The sequence below is a fragment of the Pseudophryne corroboree genome, chromosome 3 (genome assembly GCF_028390025.1).
Source record: "Pseudophryne corroboree isolate aPseCor3 chromosome 3, aPseCor3.hap2, whole genome shotgun sequence".
NCBI lineage: Eukaryota > Metazoa > Chordata > Amphibia > Anura > Myobatrachidae > Pseudophryne > Pseudophryne corroboree.
In genome coordinates this window covers 482720488-482741984 of record NC_086446.1, presented here as the reverse complement: position 1 = coordinate 482741984, position 21497 = coordinate 482720488, and positions in this window count along the sequence as shown.

The following is a 21497-nucleotide window of genomic DNA, read 5'->3' as shown; positions in this document are numbered from 1 at the left end:
TTTCCTTAAGTCTCTGCAGCACTGTAGTGGTTGCGGTCATCAAATCCAAGAACAAAGTCCAAGATGCTCTCACAATCAGCAAGAGGAAAAAAGCTCCTAAGCTAGGGCAGGTCAGAGCTTTTATATTGGAAGTAAAAGAAACTAAATGTCTCCTACTCCATTATGCTGTTGTATTGGTTGGCTCTGTGGCACCACCAAATGTCAGATCAGGCAGCACCTAGGCACCCAAAATATGTCTATGGGGAAATAGGTCTTTGGAGGAGGGGGCATTTTATTAGTGGTATGCTGTTAGGAATGTCCATTGGTGTGAACTCCATAAATGTTTGCCGTTGGCTTTGGTGATATGAGCTATCGATGGAAGGAAAATGGAATATGGTTCCATGTTTAAAACCATCGATGGTATGTACATGCATGACGGTTGGAACTGTATAGGAACCTGGAGGTGGAGCACTTGGGTGTTCATATTGTTCAGTGTGTAGGCACCAACGATGAACGATGCGCGGCCCCTAGTAGACATGACCAATGTGGGAGATGAACAATTTCCCTTGAACTTCCCAGAGCCCTGACAAATGAATTTGAGTGTACACACTACGCAATTTTTCAAACAATTTGAAAGACAAAAGATATCTTTGGAATTGGCACCTTATTTAAATATTTTAATATTGGGGAGGCATTTCTGTGTTTGTGGGCAGGGCTGTAGAAGGGGGATAAATGCCTAGCAGACATTTTTGCTCTTTGCATTTGTGCTCTGTGGCTAGTTTGGTGTGGTTTGAGGGCAGTGCAATTTCAGGAGGAAAGCATTAAATAATGTACTGCTGTGGAACTGAATTAACATGTATATTGTCTATTTTCTCTGTGGTTTTTGTGTTTAAAGAAATAAAAAAAATAATTTATCAAATGTGTTGAGTCCATTAAATGTACTGTTTTGAATGTGTCATTCATGGGCAAGGGGTACTGTGGGCCATATAGTGGGTTACACTTACATGCCTGATACTGAGTATATATTACTGGTCCAGAGGGATAATGGGCATACTCAGGGCCGGTGCTAGGGTGTTTGGCACTCTCCAGCAAACTATAAATTTGCGCCCTCACCACCATACTTTATAAAGGAATAGAGTGTCAAAGGGGGTGGTCTCACAACAAATGAGCGTGACCACACTGTAATACCCACATTTCATATTGCACCACACAGTAACACAATTTTTTTCACATTACAGCACATAGTAGTCTACCTTATTCACATACGTAGTGTCCCTTACCACACACAGTAGCGCCCCTTATGTTATGCTATACAGTAGTACCCCTTATACACAATGCCCACAGTAGTAGTGCCACTTGCTATAAGTTGAGTGGGGCCCCCGAGGGTAGGTTACAGTTAGAGTGCAATAACAGAGCCCTGCATCGCATTCCCCCACTGAAGCTCACATGCATTCAGCACCTCCGCATATGAACTCACTGGCAACGGCTACTGCTGGCTGGGGATAGGCACTGAATGTGAGCCATTGGTCTGAAAATACATGCAGGAAGGTGCGGGGGGGGGGGGGGGGCAGGCCAAGCTCAGCACTCTTTGGTGCATGGGCTGGGTGGTAAATTTTATCTTAAGGGGTAAGACGAAAGCACTGGCCCATGAATGGCCCATAGATAAGTCCATAGGCACACATGGGTTAGGGTTAGGCACAACTGGTGGGAGGGGGAGTCCCTGAAACTTTTACATTAAAATGGCCTGATATTCACCCAGTTTCAGCCAGGCACTTCCACCTTTCTACTGTTGGGTGCATGCGGATTCCAAACCTAGGAAAACACACCATTAATTATTTGGCTTACGCAGCCAATACAGTGCCGAGTCAAAAAGGTGCAGCAGTTTTTTTAAAAATATAAATGTTGACCTTTCTTTAATCTTTTCTGACCAATAATTGTTTAAAAGTGCTGCACTTTGGACCTTTTGTCAACTACCTGTAAGGACTTCTACATTTAGCTTGCAATACCCTCTACACCTCCCATATACACCATTATACATCCCGATACCCCCTATACCTCCCATGTACACCGCTATACCACCCAATACCCCTATACATCCCAATTCCCATCCATCCTGTAAGGCGCAAATAACACCACACATGGTTTTTTGCTTCTTTTATTAAAAGGTTTGAAAAAAATAACAAAGAATTCTGGACTTGATTCATTGGCTTGTATACCAACGAGTGCCTCTAGAGCATAGGTCTGCAAACTCGGTCCTCATTACCCCACACAGTGCATGTTTTGCAGGTAACCCAGCAGGTGCACAGGTGTATTAATTACTCACACACATTTTAAAAGGTCCACAGGTGGAGTTAATTATTTCACTTGTGATTCTGTGAGGAGACCTGCTAAACATGCACTGTGTGGGGTCCTGAGGACCGAGTTTGCAGACCTATGCTCTAGAGCAAGGATTACTCCAACAATTCTGGCACTCCAACAACTTCACAGCTACAGCAAAGTACATAACATTGATGCCAACATAACTAGGGCCAAGAAGAATATTTTCAATCTGCAGAAAGTCTTTTCAAAAGAACACAAGAAAAACAAGACGTCCCAAAGTCAGGTAGCAGGAGCAGATGAAGTCCAAAACCAACACTATGGTACTCCAACCATACTCCCATCATCCTGGATCAAGAACTCACGAAAGTGCTGAACATTTTTAGGAACACGTATTTAAAAACCGCAATCATAAAAATCACTAGCATTGCCATGCAGAGCCGACTGTGCACTCAGCCATATGGAGTGAATGGCAGTCGAGTAACTAGGTTGGGTGACAGGTGGCATAGGGGGCCGCACCGCAGAAAAACTGGGAGGTGGCTGCATCGCAGCAGGATTTGGTGGTGGCGGAATCAACGCTAGTATCGGGAAGTGGCTTGGGCTGCTGCATCATGAATGATGGCAGCACCATGCTCTCAGTCATTCGCTTGGCTTGAGCACGTGTCAATGCATCATACATGATGCGTTTGAACATCCAAAGCTGGTCTTGGTCTACGCTCTCTGAGGTGATGTGCATGCCCAAAATCATTAATTGGTCCGGGGTCTTCTGAAGAACCTGCTGCGCGTGTTCCAAAAACTGTTCTGCACGTGCCGGTATGGAACTGGTAGGTTGCCAACGCTTTGCTGGCCTCTTCCCCTTGCTGGCTGGTTGAGGGGGCGTCATCTCTAGCACAGTCTCTCCCAGGCCCGAGTGCTCACTGGCGGGGGAGGGTCAGGATCCACGTCGTGCGCGACTAGCTGAAATAAAAAAGTAGTTAGGTCCAAATAGAAAACTTAACATTTTCTATTCTCGTTCCCAGGAGGACTGTACAAGCAAAAGCAGCGAAAACAGTGGAGAAGCGTGCCTCTGGAGAAGTTGACAATATAAAACCCCACTTGCACACTTCTCAACTCTTGTCACTGCTTCTCGCATCTATGTGTATTAAAAAAAAGTGTATTTGGACTGTGTATGTACTTACCAGATCCTGACTCCCCGATGCCTCGTCTGCGATGGCCTCAGGCGACGCAGGCACCAGTGAGCAGTGTGACGGCTTCATGGGCTCGTGATCCTGGGTGAAGAGGAGCAGGTCGTAATACCACAGTGTGGGTTTATAGACATCATCTGTCCCGGCTCCTGAATGTTGAGAATCCTTGCTTTTCTTGTGTTCTTTCATGAAGACAGTACGCATATTTTGGATCTTCTTCTTGACCCATGTTATGTCGGCATCTGAGTTTAGTGTTTTGCTGTACAGCACAAGTTGTTGGAATGCTAGAGTCTTCTTTGCCCGGTTGGCGTAATCCTTGCATTTTATTCTCCACAGGCACTCGTTGGCCTGGTACAAGTCAATGAATCCAGTCCAGAATGTTTTATGGTGTTTCATATTTCTGAAAATAAAATGAAAACAAAGGTCAAAATACAAGCATACACCCCTTAAAACATATCATCATATACACCTTAAAAAATAGTTGAATGAAAAAATGTCTAGTGATTTTAATTGCTGTCACAGTGACATGCGGGGTGTAATCGGTGGTGGTGCAGTGCCATGCAGCCTGTAAAATTGCCAATGACAGTGCGCTATAATCAGTGTTGGGCAATGCAGACATCAGTAACGCATTGTGTTATAACAAAATGACGTCTCAACATACAGTGCGTGCACCAGCCACTTACGCGCCGTCCTAAAAAAATTGATTGCCGTGATGAAAATATTCAGGCACGGTTTGGAGTGGCACCTTTGGAAAACATTCAATTTGGGGCAAGTGCCGGATAATATCTCTCTCTTTCTCTCTAAGGTAATATTCTCTGAATTATTACCCGTGCCACACGCTAGCCCAGGGAGACAGAGGGAGATTAGGGAGGTAAATGTGTGGTTTAGGGATTGGTGCAGGAAAGAAGGGTTTGTGTTCCTAGAACACTGGGCAGACTTCTCAGGCGCCATCTTTTTTGTTGTGATGGATTGCACCTGAATGAGGAGGGGGCAGCAGTGCTGGAGGGAAGGATGGTTAGAAAGTTGGAGGAGATTTTAAACTAGGTGCCTGGGGGGAGAGTTTAGCAAGAAATTACGGGTCATTCAGTAAGAATAGCAGGGGTGGCGTTAGTGAACAAAACGGGGGAGGAGTAGGGGGAGGAATAGAGCAGACGGCAAGGGTAGTAACATGGGAACTAAAAAGGGTTTTAGAATAAACGTAAGGTTTTAGAATAAACGTAACCATTGATGATTACGGGTCATCTTTGCTGCACAAGAAGTATGATGTCCCTACCATAAGGGGAAATACATATCTCAATTGTATGTATGTAAATGCTAGAAGTCTTCCAGGTAAAAAGGGTAAATAGAAATCCTTGCAGCAAGCAAGGAATATGATATTTTAGGCATTACTGAAACTTGGTGGGACAAATATCATGATTGGACAGTCAATCTAGAGGGTTATACGCTGTACAGGAGAGACAGACTAAATAAACGGGGTGGAGGGGTATGTCTTTACGTAAAGCCGTCTCTAAAACCTGTTATACAGGAATATATTCAAGAAGGGACTGTAAATACTATTGAGACATTATGGGTAGAAATTGCATGCGGGGGTAAAGAAATAAAGAAGTTAATATTGGGGATATGCTACAGGCCGCCTGGTATTAATGTGTCTGATGAGAAATTGTTACTGAACCAAATTGAAAGAGCAGCAGCAGTAGGAGTAATATGTTTTTAAATACGCTAAATGATAATTACTTAGTTCAATTAATCGAGGAACCAACTAGGTACAATGCAATCTTAGATCTGGTATTAGCTAACAATCGGAAATTGGTATCAAATATTGAAATAGGAGAGCCCATAGGAAACAGCGTCCACAATATGGTCACATTCAATATCAGTTTTCATAAGCAGTCCTATACTGGCTCAACTAGGACTCTAAACTTTAGCAAAACCAACTTTGACATGATGAAGGAAGCGTTAAGGGACACTGAATCGGAAACTCTGTTTCAAGAAAAAAATACTACAGGGAAATGGGATGTATTAAAATCACTGATAATTAAAAATACTCGTAAATTTATTCCCACCAGCAGCAAAAAAAAAAGGAATAAAAATCCCAAACCAATGTGGTTTAACAAAAATATAAAGGAATTAATGGACAAAAAAGACAAGCATTTAAAAAATACAAATCTGAGGGGGATGCGGATTCATTTCAGCACTATAAGGATTGTAACAAAATGTGCAAAAAAGGAATAAGAGCAGCTAAAGTAGAAACTGAAAAACTAGTAGCAAAGGAAAGCAAAGTGAATCCCAAATTTTTTTTTTAAGTACATCAACAAAAACAAATCATAGCGTAGTATGTTCCTAATAAGCAATTCCACCCTAAGTGACAGGAAATTTTCAATATTGTGATGTATAGAGAATAAAGGATGCCCTTCCACAGACTGATTTTAGAAGAAAGCACCTTCCTGCCTGGTTTATGAGGTTACCTTATAGAATACCCCAAAATTAAATGAGGTAATAACAGCTTAAAGTTTATTCTAAAGGATCCTCATAACCAGTGGAAAGCACCTTTTGGTAATAAAATTACCTCCAACAATCCCCCAAACGAATGAGGTCTATGCACACAGGTATCCCAGAAAGGCAAATAAACAATAGGAACTCTTCACACCCGTGGAAAACACCTTATGGTAATAAAAGTACCTATATGTATCCCTCAAACCAATGAGGTCTATGCATGTAGATATTTCACAAGGCAAATGCAGGACACATGGATCTTCATTAAAAGCAGGCTCTTTTATTGTACTCGACCAAATAGAGCATGTATTTTTGTGGAAGGGAAATAGAGACGGCCTTACAGTAATTCTAGAATCTTAACCCACATGGCTGCTATTAATACAGCCTTGAAACTTGAAAATTAGCAACGTAAACCATCGAGTTCAGAGAAAGCATCATGCGAAATTTGTTTCTTTTTGGTGGCAATCAATTCGTCTGTTGCCTCAATAACACTGGGAAGGTGTCGAGCAACTGGGCAAATTGCTTCTTTTTTAGCACTCCAACGGGTGTCACTTTGACTGTGTAGAGAACATCCTGTTTTGTCAGTGAGCAACTTCCATCTCTCAGGGCTGCCACTAAACAGGTGACTACAGGTGATTAATACATCAAAAAACGTAATTGCTTCATCGCAGCATGTACACCAACTAGATTCAGAGAGTGTGCAGCGCATGGTGAATAAATAGCTGTTGGATGTTTTTCTTTAATACGTGCCTGAACACCTTTAACATTTCCAGACATGTTACTGCCATTGTCATAGCCTTGTCTTCTGCAATCAGTTATGTTTATGCCATGGTGCAGCAGTCTTCTTAATACCTCATCCGCAATTTCAAGACCCGTTTTCTGTGAGAAATAATAAAACTCAATAAACCTTTCTCGCGTGGACTATTGCCTTGTTTCTGCGTCTAATGAATGTAGCGCAAAATCAGGACATTTTACTCAATGATAGCTGTGTCAGGTGTTGCATCACATACTGTATTAGAGAAAAAAAAATAGATTAGGATCTTTCATCCAGAATAACACCCAAGACACGTTTCCCACACAAATCAATAAACTCATTTTGCATTTCATGTGACAAATACAGAGCTTGAACTAGTTTACCACTGTCTTGGCTCTTCTTCACTTTAGCTAAGTGCTCTTCTAGCAAAAGATCATAATGAGAACATAATTCAAGACATCCAAGAAAGTTGCCATTGTGTACATCTCCTATTTTATCTGAACTGCCTCGGAATGCCTGACTACATGAGTTTGAGAATGGTAACATCAAGAAAATGTTTCAGAAGGGAAATCAACTTCTCTCTTTCGGATACCAACTGTTGTTGTAGTTGACTGTCAATTGCTCTACTATCTCCCCTAACAGCATGTTCAAGTGTTCTCCACTGTAAATAAAACTGCTTGTGTTGAAGACTTCTCTCATGCTCTGGCAATCTTCTATACAGTTTCCACCATTTGTGTTTGGATGTATTAAAACCCTCTTCTGTTGCAAGGGAGCTTACTTGATGCTTAGTCCGAGAAGCAGATACAAAGAGTCGGCATGGGGCACAATATAGGGTATTTTTTGTTAGGCTTGGAAATAGCCAAACTCTGGCTGACTTCTGACGTCCATTTGATGTACATGTGTAAAGCAGATGAACACATTTAACCCAAAGGATCTAGGAGAGTGGCCTCAAGTAATAACAGATAATGACCGACAAGTCATTGTGAAATTTGGTCAAAACTCTGAAGCCAAACTGAAAGAAATGATTGGGCAGCTGCCTGCAGATGTTGAAGGCAATTAATTTCCCACTTTTCTGGCTCAAATCCAGCTCCATAATGCTTGGGCCAGGCATATCTTCCACAAGAGTGAGAGGTACAGTCCCAGAAATTATTTCCAAGGTGGCTGAACTTGAAGTTGATTCTTCACAAATTGCAGTTTGTTCATCCAAGGTATCTACAGCAGTCTCAGAACCTCTTTGTCAGTCTTCTCTCTCCTCTTCTTCAGTCTTCTGTCTCTCCTCTTCGTCAGTCTGTCTCTTCTCAAAATACTTGAAAAGGACATTTTTCTTCTTGAGGTCTTCAGCTCTCTTTTCATTGTCTTTCTTTTCCTTCCTTTTTTGGGCACCAGATTTGTATCGACTCATTATGATGATACCTGCAAAAGTAATATAAACAATTGTATTCATCTAGATCAATGTTTCCCAACCTCGGTCATCAAGGCATAATAGTTTTAAGGATATCCATGCTTGAACACAGATGGTTCACTCAAAATAACTGAGGTATTAATTAAGTCAACTGTGCCTTGAAAACCAGAGGTTGGAAAACACTTATCTAGATTCTTCCTTAACTTAAACCTCCCTTGCACAGCTGTACCACTAACCTTAAAGGTAGCTGTGTCAGGTGTTGCATCACATACTGTATTAGAGAAAAAAAAATAGATTAGGATCTTTCATCCAGAATAACACCCAAGACACGTTTCCCACACAAATCAATAAACTCATTTTGCATTTCATGTGACAAATACAGAGCTTGAACTAGTTTACCACTGTCTTGGCTCTTCTTCACTTTAGCTAAGTGCTCTTCTAGCAAAAGATCATAATGAGAACATAATTCAAGACATCCAAGAAAGTTGCCATTGTGTACATCTCCTATTTTATCTGAACTGCCTCGGAATGCCTGACTACATGAGTTTGAGAATGGTAACATCAAGAAAATGTTTCAGAAGGGAAATCAACTTCTCTCTTTCGGATACCAACTGTTGTTGTAGTTGACTGTCAATTGCTCTACTATCTCCCCTAACAGCATGTTCAAGTGTTCTCCACTGTAAATAAAACTGCTTGTGTTGAAGACTTCTCTCATGCTCTGGCAATCTTCTATACAGTTTCCACCATTTGTGTTTGGATGTATTAAAACCCTCTTCTGTTGCAAGGGAGCTTACTTGATGCTTAGTCCGAGAAGCAGATACAAAGAGTCGGCATGGGGCACAATATAGGGTATTTTTTGTTAGGCTTGGAAATAGCCAAACTCTGGCTGACTTCTGACGTCCATTTGATGTACATGTGTAAAGCAGATGAACACATTTAACCCAAAGGATCTAGGAGAGTGGCCTCAAGTAATAACAGATAATGACCGACAAGTCATTGTGAAATTTGGTCAAAACTCTGAAGCCAAACTGAAAGAAATGATTGGGCAGCTGCCTGCAGATGTTGAAGGCAATTAATTTCCCACTTTTCTGGCTCAAATCCAGCTCCATAATGCTTGGGCCAGGCATATCTTCCACAAGAGTGAGAGGTACAGTCCCAGAAATTATTTCCAAGGTGGCTGAACTTGAAGTTGATTCTTCACAAATTGCAGTTTGTTCATCCAAGGTATCTACAGCAGTCTCAGAACCTCTTTGTCAGTCTTCTCTCTCCTCTTCTTCAGTCTTCTGTCTCTCCTCTTCGTCAGTCTGTCTCTTCTCAAAATACTTGAAAAGGACATTTTTCTTCTTGAGGTCTTCAGCTCTCTTTTCATTGTCTTTCTTTTCCTTCCTTTTTTGGGCACCAGATTTGTATCGACTCATTATGATGATACCTGCAAAAGTAATATAAACAATTGTATTCATCTAGATCAATGTTTCCCAACCTCGGTCATCAAGGCATAATAGTTTTAAGGATATCCATGCTTGAACACAGATGGTTCACTCAAAATAACTGAGGTATTAATTAAGTCAACTGTGCCTTGAAAACCAGAGGTTGGAAAACACTTATCTAGATTCTTCCTTAACTTAAACCTCCCTTGCACAGCTGTACCACTAACCTTAAAGGTAGCTGTGTCAGGTGTTGCATCACATACTGTATTAGAGAAAAAAAAATAGATTAGGATCTTTCATCCAGAATAACACCCAAGACACGTTTCCCACACAAATCAATAAACTCATTTTGCATTTCATGTGACAAATACAGAGCTTGAACTAGTTTACCACTGTCTTGGCTCTTCTTCACTTTAGCTAAGAGCTCTTCTAGCAAAAGATCATAATGAGAACATAATTCAAGACATCCTAGAAAGTTGCCATTGTGTACATCTCCTATTTTATCTGAACTGCCTCGGAATGCCTGACTACATGAGTTTGAGAATGGTAGCATCAAGAAAATGTTTCAGAAGGGAAATCAACCTCTCTCTTTCGGATACCAACTGTTGTTGTAGTTGACTGTCAATTGCTCTACTATCTCCCCTAACAGCATGTTCAAGTGTTCTCCACTGTAAATAAAACTGCTTGTGTTGAAGACTTCTCTCATGCTCTGGCAATCTTCTATACAGTTTCCACCATTTGTGTTTGGATGTATTAAAACCCTCTTCTGTTGCAAGGGAGCTTACTTGATGCTTAGTCCGAGAAGCAGATACAAAGAGTCGGCATGGGGCACAATATAGGGTATTTTTTGTTAGGCTTGGAAATAGCCAAACTCTGGCTGACTTCTAACGTCCATTTGATGTACGTGTGTGAAGCAGATGAACACATTTAACCCAAAGGATCCAGGAGAGTGGCCGCAAGTAATAACAGATAATGACTGACAAGTCATTGTGAAATTTGGTCTAAACTCTGAAGCCAAACTGAAAGAAATAATTGGGCAGCTGCCTGCAGATGTTGAAGGCAATTAATTTCCCACTTTTCTGGCTCATATCCAGCTCCATAATGCTTGGGCCAGGCATATCTTCCACAAGAGTGAGAGGTACAGTCCCAGAAATTATTTCCAAGGTGGCTGAACTTGAAGTTGATTCTTCACAAATTGCAGTTTGTTCATCCAAGGTATCTACAGCAGTCTCAGAACCTCTTTGTCAGTCTTCTCTCTCCTCTTCTTCAGTCTTCTGTCTCTCCTCTTCGTCAGTCGGTCTCTTCTCAAAATACTTAAAAAGGACATTTTTCTTCTTGAGGTCTTCAGCTCTCTTTTCATTGTCTTTCTTTTCCTTCCTTTTTTGGGCACCAGATTTGTATCGACTCATTATGATGATACCTGCAAAAGTAATATAAACAATTGTATTCATCTAGATCAATGTGTCCCAACCTCGGTCCTCAAGGCATAATAGTTTTAAGGATATCCATGCTTGAACACAGATGGTTCACTCAAAATAACTGAGGTATTAATTAAGCCAACTGTGCCTTGAAAACCAGAGGTTGGAAAACACTTATCTAGATTCTTCCTTAACTTAAGGGCCCTACACACTGGCCGATTTTTTGAAAGATATGAACGATCTCGTTCATAAATGAACGAGAACTCGTTCATATCTTTCAGTGTGGAGACTCCTGCGATGAACGATGCGCGGCCCCGCGCTCGTTCATCGCTGGTCTCCCGTCTGCTGTGCATGCAGGCCAATATGGACGATCTCGTCCATATTTGCCTGCACTTCAATGCAGCCGCGTGACGGGGGGAGTGAAGAAACTTCACTCCCCCCGTCACTGCCCCCCGCCGCCGGGTCGCTCGTCGGCCGTATCCGCCGTCGGGCAGCTCGGCGGCGGGTCGGCCAGTGAGTAGGGCCCTTTAAACCTCCCTTGCACAGCTGTACCACTAACCTTAAAGGTATCCTGTCTCTATACTGTGACTTCTGGCTTTGTGGTTCTTCTCAGGTACTGTACATCAGGAGTAGCCAACCAGTAAGAAGCTAAGCAAAAAAAAAAAAGATTTATATGCCACAAGCATTTTGTATACTGTAGGTCTGTACTACAAATAATACACAATTTAAAAACACAGCTTCCACTCTCCTCTAGTCTCCAAACCTTCAAGCATTCCCTGAAAACTCACCTCTTCAGGCAAGGTCATGAAATTCCAAATTTCTTAGCAAAACCGCCCACATAGCCTTCATAAACTTTCCTTTACAATTGCATCCCCACTGTACACATCCCCTCACTTGTTTTCTCTTTCTTCACTTTCCCTTCCTCCTAACCCCAGGTCAACTTTGCTATGTGACCATATCATACAGCACCCCAGGAACCTTTGCAACCTGATGGACCATTATGCACTGAATAACACCTATCCTTGTGTACCAATGCCTATTTCCTTATCGAGTTTAAGCTTGCAAGTTGGGCATTTGTACCTCTATGGGGGGTATTCAATTAGTGCCGGATTTTTCGGCTAGCTGACAAAACGGCACTAAATCGACACAGTTTATTCAATTGTGGGCATTTTCACCCATTTTTTTAATTCATTTTTGCCCATGCCTTTTGCTTTTTTTTTTTTTTTTTTGAATCGGCATGGGCGAAAACTTAAAAACTGTTGAAAACAACTGTAAATTCGACAAAACACGAGGATTCACCGATCCATGTGGTTTTAGTCCATGCTGGATTTTTCAACCAGTCAAAAAAAAACAAAGAAAAAGGCACAGACTTTGAATAAGTCGCATGTTAATTCTACCTAAAAAAAAGGGGGAAAAGTTATGTTTTTTCCTTACGTCCAAGAGGATGCTGGGGTCCACATTAGTACCATGGGGTATAGACGTCCACTAGGAGCCATTGGCACTTTAAGAGTTTGAGTGTGTGGGCTGGCTCCTCCCTCTATGCCCCTCCTACCAGACTCAGTTTAGAAACTGTGCCCGGAGGAGCCGGTCACAGCTAGGGGAGCTCTACAGAGCTTCTTTGGTAAAAGTTTCTTTAGAGTTTATTATTTTACAGGGAGGCTGCTGGCAACAGCCTCTCTGCTTCGAGAGACTAAGGGGGGGAGTAGTGTCCGCCCTGCGGGGTCTGAGCCACTATCTCTGCTGACGGACACTGAGCTCCTGAGGGGATCGAACGTTCCCCGCCACAGGGGATCGAACGTTCCCCGCCACAGGGGATCGCTCACCCCAGCAGCATGCCGCCACCCCCTTACAGAGCCAGAAGATCAGTGGCGAGTGAGTCACCAGCCCCCCTAGCAAATGGGGAGCCGGTGTGAAGATGGCGGCACAATTGCTCAGGGCAGTATAATCTGAAGAAGAGCGGGAAGACAGTGCCATTTAGGGGGCGGAGCTTCTCAGCGGACCCAGCAGCGTTCAGCGCCATTTTCCTGCCTGCAAAAAGGCTGTCAGTGAAGAGCAGTCCCTCCAGAGCAACTCCAGCTATCTCTAACGGTACCAGGGGGTTGTAGAAGGAGGGGGAAGCTGTGTAAGACTGTGTAGCCTATTAAGGTGCACAGTCAGAGCTGGTTGGGGTCTCCCTATACCTTGAAAGCGCTGTGTGTGGGTTGACTCCAATCTCTGTGTCTCTCTTGCCATTCTTGGTGGTGAAACTCTGTCTAGCCTCGTGTGTGTGTGTGTGGAGTGTTTGGGGTCTCCATTTAGCTACGTCCAGGGACTCTATGTCATATGCTGCAGAGGCTATGTCCTCTCAGGATGATCTCATTCCATGTAATCAGGATTGCACTGTTTTAGCGCAGGTACCAGCAAGGGAGCCTGAATGGTTATCCTCTATCAAATCTATGATTTCTCAGATTTCTACTATAGTTGCACAGAATGAATCTACAACTCAGGTTTTACAGAACTCTATGGCGGTTTGGTCCGGTTCTGTTACCTCAGGGCCCCCCTCTGTAGGCTCCCACAAACGTGCTCTTGCCCAGATTATGCAAGATGACACGGATACCGACTCTGACACTCAGACGGTGATAGGGATGTGCTGCGGGGGGCAGCATCTTTTGCTAAAGGGGTGCAGTTGATGATAGAGGCTGTCAGGGATGTGTTGAATATTGTTGATACAGCACCTGAGCAGGTTGAGGAGTCTTACTTCACTGACAATAAGAAAGCCTCGCTAACCTTCCCTGTGTCCAAAGAATTAAATGCTATTTTTAAAAAAGCGTGGGAAAACCCGGAGAAAAAAATTCAGATCCCTAGAAGGGTTCTGGTTGCTTTCCCCTTCCCTGAGGAGGATAGAAAAGAATTGGAAAACCCACCCATAGTGGACGCGTCTGTTTCCAGACTCTCAAAAAAGGTGGTTTTACCTGTCGCAGGATCTACCACCTTAAAAGAGCCGGCTGATCGCAAAATTGATACTACGCTCAAATCCACGGCTTCAGGGGCAATACTACGTCCTACTATTGCCTGTGCATGGATTTCCAAAGCTATAGTAAAGTGGTCAGGCACATTACTTGAGGATATGGTTACGATGGATAACAGTGACATTGAATTGTTTTTACGTAACATTCAGGATTCTGCAGGATTTATGGTGGAATTCATGAAAGACCCGGGTTCCATGGCTGCAGGGATATCTTCCATGTCGGTCTCAGCTCTTCGAGGACTTTGGCTGCGCCAGTGGGCTGCCGACGCGGAATCTAGGAGAGGTATGGAGACCCTACCCTACACAGGTCAGACTCTCTTTGGGATTCGTGGATCTCCACGGCTACAGAGGGTAGGTCACCTTTTCTTCCCTCACCTGCACCTGCTACGAAGAAACCTTTTTCTTCAGCTGCATCACAGTACTTTCGGGTTGCTAAAACAAGAAAGGCCAAACCGTCCAACACCTTCTTTAGAGGAGGTCAACGAAAATCCAAGAAACCTGCTGCTGCGGGTTCCCAGGAACAGAAGCCTGCTTCAGGTACGCCAAAGTCCTCAGCATGATGGTAGACCACGCGGCCTGGAGGTAGGTCCGGTGGGGGCGAGACTCAGACATTTCAGTCACGTTTGGGTGTCGTCTGGCCTGGATCCCTGGGTACAAGATATTGTGTCCCAGGGGTACCGGCTGGAATTTCAAGATCTCCCTCCTCACCGGTTCTTCAAATCAGGCTTGCCAGATTTGCCGGCAGACAGGGCTACCCTACAGGGAGCCATCCAGAAGTTGGTGGAGGCACAGGTTATTGTACCAGTTCCTCCCCAGATGCAAAACAAAGGTTACTATTCAAACCTTTTCATGGTACTGAAACCGGATGGTTCGGTCAGGCCCATTCTGAACTTAAAATCACTAAACCCCTTTCTAAGGGAGTTCAAGTAAAAATGGAGTTGCGAAAGGTGGTGATATCAGGTCTGTAGGAGGGGGAATTCCTGGTATCCCTGGATATCAAGGATGCGTACCTCCACATTCCAATTTGGCAGCCGCATCAAGCTTACCTCCGATTCGCACTGTTGGACTGTAATTTTCAATTCCAGGCCCTGCCATTCGGCCTCTCCACAGCACCAAGGGTTTTCACCAAAGTGATGGCGGAAATGATGGTTCTCCGCAGACAGGGGGTGAACATAATTCCATACCTGGACAATCTTCTGATAAAGGCATCGTCCAAGGAGAAGCTGTTACAGTCTATAGCTCTCATGACCCAACTTCTCAGGGAACATGGTTGGATCCTGAATCTTCCAAAATCACATTTGGAACCAACCAGGAGGCTGTCATTTCTGGGAATGATCCTTGACACGGAAGTGCAGAGGGTGTTTCTTCCAGAGGAAAAAGCGTTGATGATACAGACAATGGTCCGGGATGTACTGAAGCCAGCCCGGGTGTCGGTTCATCAGTGCATTCGCCTTCTGGGAAAGATGGTGGCCTCTTACGAGGCTCTGCAGTACAGGAGATTTCATGCTCTGTCCTTCCAACTGGATTTCCTGGGCAAATGGTCGGGATCTCATCTACGCATGCACCAGAGAATACGTCTGTCGCCAAAGGCCAGGATCTCACTCCTCTGGTGGCTGCAATTACCTCACCTTCTGGAGGGCCACAGATTCGGGATTCAGGACTGGATCCTTCTAACCACGGATGCAAGTCTCTGGGGCTGGGGCGCAGTCACTCAAGGGGAAACCTTCCAAGGAAGGTGGTCAAGTCTGGAAGCCGGCCTGCCGATAAACATTCTGGAATTAAGAGCCGTCTACAAGCGGCCCATCTTCTGAGAAATCGGGTCATTCAAGTACAGTCGGACAATGTAACGACGGTAGCTTACATAGACCTACAGTGCGGAATGAAGAGCAGAGCTGCAATGTCAGAGGTATCAAAAATTATCCTCTGGGCAGAAAAACACGCGGTGGCGCTGTCGGCAATCTTCATTCCAGGAGTAGTCAACTGGGCAGTGTACTTCCTCAGCAGACACGATCTCTATCCAGGAGAGTGGAAACTCCATCCGGAGGTGTTCACGGAGGTGTTCACGGAGGTAACAGATCTTTGGGGTGTACCTCAAATAGACATATTCCTATCCTGATACAGGGTAGGACAGAAGTAATGTCAAAGCATTACCATCGCATTTGGAAAAAGTACGTGTCTTGTTGTGAATCCAAGAAGTTTCCTACGGTGGAGTTTAAACTTGGACGATTTCTCCTCTTCCTCCAAGCAGGTGTGCATATGGGCCTGGGATTGGGTTCTGTAAAGGTACAGATTTCGGCCCTATCCATTTTTTTCCAGAAACAGTTGGCGCCCTACCTGAGGTTCAGACCTTTTTGAAGGGAGTTCTGCACATCCAGCCTCCCTTTGTGCCGCCTACAGTGCCCTGGGATCTTAACGTGGTGTTCCAGTCGGACTGGTTTGAGCCTCTACAGGAGGTTGGGTCAAGTTTCTCACGTGGAAGGCTGTCACTTTGTTGGCCTTGGCTTCTGCTAGACATGTGTCGGAGTTGGGGGGCTTTGTCATGTAAAAACCCATACTTGATCTTCCATGAAGATAGAGCTGAGCTCCGGACACGTCCGCAGTTCCTTCCGAAGGTTGTGTCGGCTTTTCATATCAACCAACCTATTATGGTGCCAGTTGTTACTGACTCCTCTGTTTCATCAAAGTCTTTGGATATTGTAAGGGCTCTGAGGATCTATGTGAAGAGGACTGCTCGTCACAGAAAATTGGACTCTCTGTCCTGTATGATCCCAAGAAACTTGGGTGTCCTGCTTCTAAGCAGACAATCTCTCGCTGGATCAGGTTCACTATCCAGCATGCGTATTCTACGGCAGGATTGCCGTGTCCTACGTCTAAAGGCCCACTCTACTCGTAAGGTGGGTTCTTCCTGGGCGGCTGCCCGGGGTGTCTCGGCTTTACAGCTTTGCCGAGCGGCTACTTGGTCTGGGTCGAACACGTTTGCAAAGTTCTACAAGTTCGATACTTTGGCCTCTGAGGACCTCAAGTTTGGTCAATCAGTTCTGCAGGAGCCTCCGCGCTCTCCCTCCTGTTCTGGGAGCTTTGGTACATCCCCATGGTACTAATGTGGACCCCAGCATCCTCTAGGACGTAAGAGAAAATAGGACCATGGGGAATAGACGGGCTCCGCAGGAGATAGGGCACTTTAAGAAAGCTTTAGATTCTGGGTGTGCACTGGCTCCTCCCTCTATGTCCCTCCTCTAGACCTCAGTTAGATCCTGTGCCCAGAGGATGAAGGGCGCACTGCAGGGAGCTCTCTTGAGTTCGTTGCTATAGAAAACATTTTTGTTTTGGATTTTCACTTTTTTACAGGGAGCACTGCTGGCAAAAGGCTCCCTGCATCGAGGGACTGAGGAGAGAGGGGCAGACCTACTTAACTGATAGGATCTGCTGCCTCGGCTACTGAACACCATTAGCTTCAGAGGGGGTGAACACAGGTTCGTCCTGGGCGTCCACCCCCGGAGCTGCGCCGCCGTTCTCCTCACAGAGCCAGAAGAGCAGAAGCAAGAAGACGTCTCAGGCGGCAGAAGCCTTCAGCTTCACAAAGGTAACGCACAGCACTGCAGCTGTGCGTCATTGCTCCACATCACCTCACACACTCCGGTCACTGTATGGGTGCAGGGCGCAGGGGGGGGGTGCCCTGGGCAGCAATAGTTACACCTCTTGGATGGCAAATAGGTATATACATGTACAGCTGGGCACTGTACATGTATATAATTGAGCCCCCACCATTTTTTCACAATTTTGAGCGGGATAGAAGCCCGCCGCCGAGGGGGCGGGGCTTCTCCCTCAGCACTCACCAGCACCATTTCTCTCTCCACAGAACGCTGAGAGGAAGCTCCCCGGACTCTCCCCTGATTACACACGGTGAAGGGGGTTTAAAAAGAGAGGGGGGGGGGCACATAATTGGCGGATACAATATAATACAGCGCTACTGGGGGAAAAACATTCTGTGTTGGTCTCCAGGTTGTTGCGCTGGGGTGTGTGCTGGCATACTCTCTCTCCTGTCTCTCCAAAGGGCCTTTCAGGGGATACTGTCTTCAGAAAAAGTTTCACTGGGTGTGTGCAGTGTGTCGGTACGGGTTTGTCGACATGTTTGATGAGGAAGGCTAGCTAAATGTGGAGGGAGAGTGCTTGAATGTCAGGTCGCCGTCGGCAACGCCGACACCAGACTGGGTGGATATGCTAAATGTCTTGAATGCAAATGTAAATCTGCTGCATAAAAGATTAGACAAGGCTGAAGCTAGGGATCAGTCAGGTAGCCAGCCCGTGCCTGTCCCTGGGGAGCCAGGACCTTCAGGGTCTCAAAAGCTCCCCATATCCCAGGTCGCTGACACAGATACCGACACAGATACTGACTCTAGTGTCGACTATGAGGATGCAAAATTACAGCCGAAGGTGGCAAAAGGTATTAGGTACATGATTATTGCCATAAAGGAGGTTTTGCATATCACGGAGGAACCCCCTGTCCCTGACACGAGGGTTCACATGTATAAAGGGAAAAGGCCTGAGGTCACGTTTCTGTCCTCATTTGAGCTAAGCGAATTATGCAAAAAGGCTTGGGAATCTCCAGATCGGAGACTACAGGTTCCCAAAAGGATTCTCATGGCGTATCCCTTTGAACAGAAGGATCAGATACGATGGGAATCTGCGCCTAAAGTAGACAAGGCGCTGACACCTTATCCAAGAAGGTGGCACTGCCTTCTCCGGATACAGCTTCCCTCAAGGATCCTGCTGATCGCAAGCAGGAAATCACCCTGAAGCACATTTACACACATTCAGGAACTATAGTTAGGCCGGCCATGGCGTCGGCCTGGGTTTGTAGTGCTGTCGTGGCATGGGCAGACTCCTTATCTACGGAGATTGACACCTTAGATAGGGATACCATCCAAATGACCATGGAGCATATCAGAGATGCTGCCTTGTATATGAGGGATGCTCAGAGAGACATTTGTTTACTAAGCTCTAGAATAAACGCTATGTCTATTTCTGCTAGGCGGCTCTTGTGGACCCGACAGTGGACGGGAGACGCCGACTATGGAGTCATTGCCGTACAAGGGGGAGGAGTTGTTTGGAGAAGGCCTCTCGGACCTAGTCTCTACTGCTACGGCTGGTAAATCGAATTTTTTACCTTATGTTCCCCCGCAGCATTCTAAGAAGGTACCGCATTATCAAATGCAGTCCTTCCGTTCCAATAAAAACAAGAAGGTACGTGGATCGTCCTTCGTTGCCAGAGGTAAAGGCAAGGGAAAACGGCTGCACTCAGCTAGTTCCCAGGAGCAGAAGTCCTCCCCTGCTTCCGCAAAGTCCACAGCATGACGCTGGGGCTTTCCGGGGTGGGGGGGGAGGGGGGGGGTTCAGATCAAGTGGGGGCACGTCTACGTCTTTTCAGCCACGTCTGGGTTCAATCACAGGTGTATCCCTGGGCAATAGAGATTGTTTCCCAGGGATACAGACTGGAATTCGAAGACATGCCCCCTCGCCGGTTTTTCAAATCGGCTCTGCCAGCTTCCCCGTCAGAGAGGGAGCTAGTGTTAGCGGCAATTCACAAATTGTACATTCAACAGGTGATAATCAAGGTTCCTCATCTCCAGCAAGGAGAGGGTTATTATTCATCCCTGTTTGTGGTACCGAAACCGGACGGTTCGGTCAGACCCATTCTAAATCTAAAATCCCTGAACCTGTACTTGAAGAGGTTCAAGTTCAAGATGGAATCGCTCAGAATGGTCATCGCCAGCCTGGAGGGAGGGGATTGGATGGTGTCCCTGGACATAAAGGATGCGTACCTTCATGTTCCGATTTTCCCCCCTCACCAGGCGTTTCTGAGATTTGCAGTACAGGATTGTCACTACCAATTTCAGACGTTGCCGTTTGGTCTTTCCACGGCCCTTAGAATTTTCACCAAGGTAATGGCGGAAATGATGGTGCTCCTGCGCAAGCAGGGAGTCACAATTATCCCGTACTTGGACGATCTCCTTATAAAGGCGAGATCTCAGGAGAAGTTGCTGGACAGCGTGTCTCTGTCCGTGAAGACGTTGCAGAGGCACGGTTGGATTCTCAATTTACCGAAATCCCAGCTAGTACCTGCAACGCGTCTGACCTTTTTGGGCCTGATTCTAGACACAGACCAAAAAAGAGTTTTTCTTCCGGTGGAGAAGGCTCAGGAACTCATAGCCCTGGTCAGGAACATTTTAAAGCCAAAAAAGGTTTCTGTGCATCATTGCACAAAAGTTCTGGGGAAGATGGTGGCTTCATACGAGGCCATCCCCTTCGGCAGTTCCATGCGAGGACCTTCCAATGGGACCTACTGTATTGGACAAATGGTCCGGGTCCCATGTACATTTGCAGAAACGGATCACCCTGTCTCCCAGGGCCAGGGTATCTCTCCTGTGGTGGCTGCACAGTGCTCACCTCCTAGAGGGTCGCAGGTTCGGCATTCAGGACTGGATCCTGGTGACCAGGGACGCAAGCCTCCGAGGTTGGGGAGCTGTCGCACTGGGAAGAAATTTCCAAGGTTTCTGGTCAAGCCGAGAGACTTGTCTCCACATCAATGTCCTGGAGTTAAGGGCCATTTACAACGCCCTACGCCAGGCGGAGGAATGGCTTCAGAACAAACCGGTTCTGATTCAGTCGGACAATGTCACGGCAGTGGCTCATGTAAACCGCCAGGGCGGCACAAGGAGCAGAGTGGCCATGGCAGAGGCGCCCAGGATTCTACGCTGGGCGGAAGGCTATGTAAGCGCGCTATCAGCAGTGTTCATCCCGGGGGTGGACAACTGGGAGGCGGACTTCCTCAGCAGGCACGACCTGCATCCGGGAGAGTGGGGACTTCATCAAGAAGTCTTCACACAGATCGTGGATCGGTGGGAACTGCCTCAAATAGACATGATGGCGTCCCGTCTCAACAAAAAGCTAAATTGTCAAGAGACCCTCAGGCGGTAGCAGTAGACGCTCTAGTGACACCATGGGTGTTCAGAACGGTCTGTGTGTTTCCTCCTCTGCCTCTCATACCCAAGGTGTTGAGATTAATAACACTAAGAAGGGTCAGAGCAATTCTCATTATTCCAGATTGGCCAAGGAGGACTTGGTATCCGGATCTGCAAGAGTTGCTCACAGAAGATCCGTGGCCTCTTCCTCTAAGGCAGGACCTGCTGCAGCAGGGGCCCTGTCTGTTCCAAGACTTACCGCGGCTGCGTTTGACGGCATGGCGGTTGAACGCCGGATCCTAGCGGAAAAAGGGATTCCGGAGGAGGTCATTCCTACCCTGATCAAGGCTAGGAAGGATGTGACATCGAAACATTATCACCGTATATGGCGGAAATATGTTTCTTGGTGTGAGGCCAGAGCTGCTCCTACGGAGAAGTTCCATTTGGGCCGTTTGCTTCACTTCCTTCAAACGGGAGTGAATTTGGGCCTAAAATTAGGGTCCATAAAGGTCCAAATTTCGGCCTTACCCATTTTCTTTCAAAAGGAATTGGCCT